The 5,732-nt window shown below is 50.7% G+C and overlaps 1 protein-coding gene across 1 annotated transcript in view; it reads right to left on the bottom strand.

Annotated features, from left to right (window-relative positions):
• The window catches only part of PLXNB1 (plexin B1), a 66,025-nt gene extending 62,531 nt beyond the window's left edge, over positions 1 to 3,494 (bottom strand). The window contains exon 1 of the mRNA XM_044684656.1: positions 3,460 to 3,494. The gene's annotated coding sequence lies outside the window, so the exon portion shown is untranslated. The remainder of the gene's footprint in view (positions 1 to 3,459) is intronic.
• Positions 3,495 to 5,732: the final 2,238 nt, after the last annotated feature.

Genomic DNA, 5,732 nt, shown 5'->3' with positions numbered 1-5,732 from the left:
GGGAATGGGGAGGCAGTAGGCCATGGCCCGGCCTGGGCACTGCTCCCAAAATAGCTCGGGGGTTTCCATTTTTAGTGTGGAGAGAACAGGGCAGCTCTGTGGGAGCGGGAACAACACTGCCTTTGTTTATCCGCCCTAGGCGGGTGGGGGGGAAGCATGGGGGGGGCAAGGGAGAATGAGTGGCATGGAAGGGAGGATGTGGGGGTGAGAACTGAAGGGAGGATGGAGAGTAGGAGGGCTGGAAAAGGGGGAGTAGGAGCTGCCTGAAAGCTTCCCTCTACCCCATACATTCTACTGTGGGAGAATAAGGGAATTTCCTGATTCCCATGCCACTGGCTTGGGTCATTTTCGGATCCAGACTGGGAAAAGGGCAAAGAAGGGATATCTTCTCTCCCAGGATCTCACAGACTCCAGAAAATACTGCAAAACGCCACTGGCCAGAGAATCTAGAGTTTGTCTAAAGTTCCTACTTTGAAAGGAAGGAAGTCTGTGTCTGGATGGAGTGCTTGCTTCTACTTTCTTTTAGCCAAAGCATCAGATTCCAACAGCCTCTTCGGCAATCTCTGAGGACAGCAGCCTTGGGAGAGGGATCTTGGCAGAGCCACACCCCCACGTCCCCCCACCTCACCCCCACTGACTACAGGCATATGCCCACAACACAGACCTAGTAATAGACAAGTTCAGAAGACCCAATTGTACCTCTCCATAACAAAAGGCACAGAAGGGGGCTTCTTCCAAAGACTGTTACACTTCTAGGGCCAAAATCTGGGGGAGGGGATTGGAAGAACCTAAAGAGAGAACCCCCAGGACTGGGGTCTCCATCCCCTTCCAACTCAGTTGTTCTCCTCCTTTCTCTAGCACCTTCCTTCTTCTCCCACCCAGTGCTACCCCATTCCATGCCTCCCCACCCCCCACCCCCAAGCAGGAAGCAGACCAGAATGCAAGAAGGCTGTTCAAATGGATATCATGGGCATCTGGAGCAGTTAAGGAGTGAGTTTGTTGGAGGAAGTGGAGGCAGATGCCCATATAAACCATAATAATATAACCCATAACAGAAGATAATCACCCTGCATCCAGAAACGTTATGAGGGTTGCAACTGTCATGGCTGGCCAGCTCAAGGAACAGGCAGGGGCTTCCTCAAAGAAACTGTGACACAGTGAGTGCCAAAGGACCCAAACTGTTGCGTCTCTTACCCAAGCGCATGAGGGGTGGGGGACAGAGGGCCAGTGGAAAAGCGAGTTGGGAGGTGAGAGGGAATCCTGGGCAAGGCAGGTCCAAAGCTGCTCCCATCATCTATGTTCCTCCCTCCTTTCCTCTACTGACCCTGGAGAGCCAATCAGTTCTCTTTTCCTCTCCCCAGGGATTCCCAGGAGCTGTCTGCATGGATGGAGTGACTCAAGGGGAAGGGGGCTGGAGAGGACAGACGACTGCTGTTCTGTTCTCTATCATCAGCTCCCTCCCAAGGCTCATGGCTCACTTAACTCCATATTCCTCTCCCCACCATGGACAAAAACCAGACAGGCAAGAAGAGTCATGGAGATGGTATTGGGGACAGTGAGAGGGAAAAACTGAAGGACGAGGAAACTAATATGGAAAGGGTCAAGGAAGAATGAATGGGAACGAAAAGGCATTTATTAAGTGCTTAATTTGTGCCAAGCATAGTAATAGAGGAGATAGATGAGAGGAGGATAACGTAGGGGTCAATGAAAGGGGCAGAGACAAGAAAGACTAAGATCAAATAAAGAATTCTGGAGGCTTCTGAAACAGTTTTACTAGTTAATGACCATGAACCAGGGTCTGTTAATGAGATCTGAACACTAATTGGACTTGGGAGCAGTGCTGGTACTTCGGTCTCCCCAAACTTCCTTCAAAGAGTCTACTGCCTCCTAATTGGCCTCTGCAGGCTACCTACCCTTGAACCCTAACACATTCCAACCGGGCCTATTAATATCCCCTCCACCCAACATCCTGGGTAAAACTCTCTTCCAACAATGCCAAAATTGGCACCAGACTATCCCCAATTCCAGGGCTCCCCGACTTCCTTCAGACCATCTCCCTTTCTCATCCACCAGGGGGAGTATGACTTCTTCATCTTCCAGTTAGGTAGATGCCCAAGAGCTATGGCCCCCAGATTACCCCCACCCCCATTCCCTGGCTTAGTCCTCCTCCCCATTCCCAGCAAGAGTTGTGAAAGGCTGAGATAGGGTTGCAGAGAGGCTTCCTTTCAGCAAAGGAGACCTATTCCCCTTCTTCAGGGATCAGGACCCAGGGTTGATTTGTCCCTGCTCATCCAGCCCCCCCAGCCTGTATCCAAAGAGGTGTCCACCACCTGGCTGGCTCCCCAGAAGCCACAATCAGGAGAAACCAGATTTCACTGGAATGGCTGGAGAAAGCGTCCCGTCCTCTGAGCTGGCCACAGAGGCCAGTTATTCATTAACAGCCGAATGTGAGTGGGTTACACTCAGATCTAGGCGTTCAGAGGTTTGGGGAGAGGGCAGTCTCAATTCAGGATATGTACGAAGGGAAAGGATATGTGTTTTGGTAGTATAGGTGACACAATCCAGTTTGTTCACTGAAGAGCGTCATTCCACAGTGTGTGTACTGAAGTCGGAGAGGGGAAAGTTAGGGAGGGTGGTCTCCTTAAGGATGTCCAAATTGAAGGAGTGTCAAAATCCACAGTGCAGGTATTAAAGGAGGAGTCCCGATTAGGGTGTGTACTGAAGGAGGGAAGAGGATCACAAGATGTACTTGGGGGGCGGAGGGGAGGGTCGCAATCCAGAGCGTGTTTGAATTTAAAGGCATTGTGGTCTGAGAGGCAGGAAAGGTAGGGCTAAGATCCAGTCTCCCAGTTCTCCTAGGAGCTAGACAAGGTGCAGGACCCTCGAACCTCCTCTCCCCGGTATTCCACCCCCCAAGATGTATGTAGTACAACTCCAGGGTTCCTCAGCACAGGATTCTCGCCCCCGGAGTCCAAGAGGTAAAGCCCCAATCTGGTCCTGGCGGGGAGGGAAAGGCTGTTGGCTGGTGAGGATAGAGGGTGGGGGAGAGGAGGGGCTGCCCGGGGGCGGAGGGAGGGGGCACTCGGCTCCGGTGCAGGGGGAGCCGATCCCGCCTCCCGTCTCTCCCAATCAAAACGACCCTGAAGTTTTCTTCCACGAGAGAAGTTCGGTCCAAAATCCTCCCGATGAAACAGCCCCCCTACCCACCCTCCAGTCCCCAGATTAATCGTTCTCCCCCTCCAGGTGAGGGATCCGCACAACAGAAAACCCAAAGCGGCCCAAGTGGTCTGTTCCTAAAGCTATCCTGAGGGATGCCGGCTCCCCACCCCAGGTGACCAGGGGAGAGTTCCCAGGGTGCTTGGATTCCCCGCCTCCCCGCCCCAGGATGCATGGACTCGCCACTCGGGCCCCTGCTGCTAAGAGAGAAAGAGAGAGAGAAAGAGAGAAAGATGCACTCACCCGGCTGGACTGCGTTCTGATTCCTCTGCAGCGCCGGGCTGCACAGCGCGGGACTGAACGGAGTTCAGTCGAGCCGAGTGGCGTTGCGCTGCGCAGCGCTGAGCTGGGCTGAGACGAGCTCCAGAGCTGCGCGGGCCTCCCCTACCCCCGCCCCTGGAGGTGGATCCCGCGAAGCCACAGCTGTTACCCGGAGACCAAGGGGCGGAAAACTGCGCCCGCCCATCCCCCACGGCCCGGCGCTTTCACCTCCAGGAACAATGGAGACAAAGCCGCGTCCTCCCCCGGGCTCTGCGCCTTCCTTTCCTCCCTCCCTCCAGACCCCGGCTGCCCAGGAACAGAGACACCCCCACCCCCACCCCCAAGTCCCTTCCCTAGCCAGCAGCCAGGCCCAAAAGTGCTGCAGAAGAAAGCAGGGTGGGCAGCAAAGGAAAGCACCACCGCGTTTCCTCCGCCAGCACCCTCACCTGCTTGTACTCCTTCTACCTTTCCTTTCTCTCCACTTTCTCCGCCCCACCAAGAAAGAAAGAGAGAGACAGAGAGAGAAAAGAAAGAAAAGAGAGACGGAGAGAAAAGAAAGAAAGAGAAAGAAAGAAAAAAGTCATGCCTAATAATTGCTCCCATTTGGGGGGGGGGGGGAGAGGACTACCTCTACGTGAATAAATTAGTAAATGCCAAGTTTGACTAGCGGATTGTGAGTGGATGGAAGACCTAAACTCTGCCATAAAGAAAGGTTGGGGGTCCTATGAGGTAAAGGTAAGGAAGGAATACATATCAGAAACTGGGGAACAGGCAACCTGTGCAAACTTAGCAGAGTGGTCAGATGGAAAGAGAGGTTTAAGAGGCATCCAAAGATCACAGTTTCAATCTCTACCATGCTGTGTGACCTTAGACAAGTTACTTAAGATCTCTGGGCATGAGGAGTGAACTAGATCTCTAAAGACCCTTCCTTAGTCTAAATCTATGAATGGAGAAAAGAAAGAGCATGCCCAATTCCTGGAACAGCAAGAAAGCCCATTTTTACTCAGGAGGAAGGGAGCAAGGTGCAATAACTGGAAATGTAGGTGGAAGCCAAGTTAGTGGATAGCTTTAAATGCCAGGCTACGGAGTCTGCATTTTATCCAAAAGGCAATAAGGAAGCATTGAAGATTTTTGAATAGGGGATTGACATGGTCCGACCTGGGGCTGCCCTCCCTTCTCTACCATTTTTCCCTCCTTCCCTCCTCCTCCCCCCTTTTCCTCCCATCCCCTTGAAGCTCCTCTCCCTTTCTCCTACAATTAAGTATTAAGCCCTGGGAAAGCATTGGACTAGGCTCTGGGAGATAGAACATTTAGTTTAAACAAGTCACAGTCCATGTCTTCATAATTCACAATATAATGGGGGATATGACACAAAAGTTGCACAGAGCTAAACAACACAAGATCCCATGTGGCAGTGCACACAGGAATACGTGAAATCTGTCTGGGATTGCTATCAACTGGGTTATGCTCAGAGAAGACTTCCCGGAAGTGCCATTTGAATTAGAGAACAGCATTGTCCAATTTGACTGGAACCCAGAGGATGGGAAAGGGAAGAAATAGTGTGAGTTGGAAAGATGAGAGTGGTACCAGATGAGAAAGCCCTGAATGTCAACCCAAGGGCAATAAGAAATAACCAAAAATTTCTGAATAAGTGATACAATAAGATTTATTTAATAGAAAAAAATAATCTGGCAGTGGTGTAAAGCTGGGTTGGCCGGAGAGAGGAAAGAGAAAAGGCATGTTCTGCTATAGAGATAGAGCTGGAGATTGGGGTGATGAGAGTCTGTGCTATGACAAAGTCAGTGGAACAGAAGGGTATGGATGTGAGAGATGTCACAGAATTCGTTAATATTTGGATATGGAATGAGCTCAAGATAACCTCGTATTTTCAGACATAGGACACTGGGTGAACAAAGTGATGCCAGCCATCAAAACAGTAAAGTCAGAAAGAGGTTTAAAGGTTTAAGACAGTAAATTCAGGAGTGAAGTGCACTGAACCTCCAAATTGTGGGTGCTGTATATCTCATAAGCAGTTGGAGGTGTAGATCTATATAGCTCAGAGGAATCAGGGCTAGAGATTTGAGAGTCATATCATAGATTTAGTCATTGAAGCCATGGGAGTGAATGAAAATGCCAAGTGACTACATGTAAAAGAGAAGAGAAACAAGAATAAATCTTTGCAATGGACTCACATGAAAGGGGTGGGAAATGAATGAAGAGAAACTGAAGAAGCAGATTAAAGTGTCTCTTTCTCC

This window comes from Gracilinanus agilis, chromosome 1 (genome assembly GCF_016433145.1).
Source record: "Gracilinanus agilis isolate LMUSP501 chromosome 1, AgileGrace, whole genome shotgun sequence".
In the NCBI taxonomy this organism is placed as follows: Eukaryota; Metazoa; Chordata; class Mammalia; order Didelphimorphia; family Didelphidae; genus Gracilinanus; species Gracilinanus agilis.
Note: the sequence above shows the minus strand (reverse complement) of the source record. Positions and strands in the feature narration are given on the sequence as shown.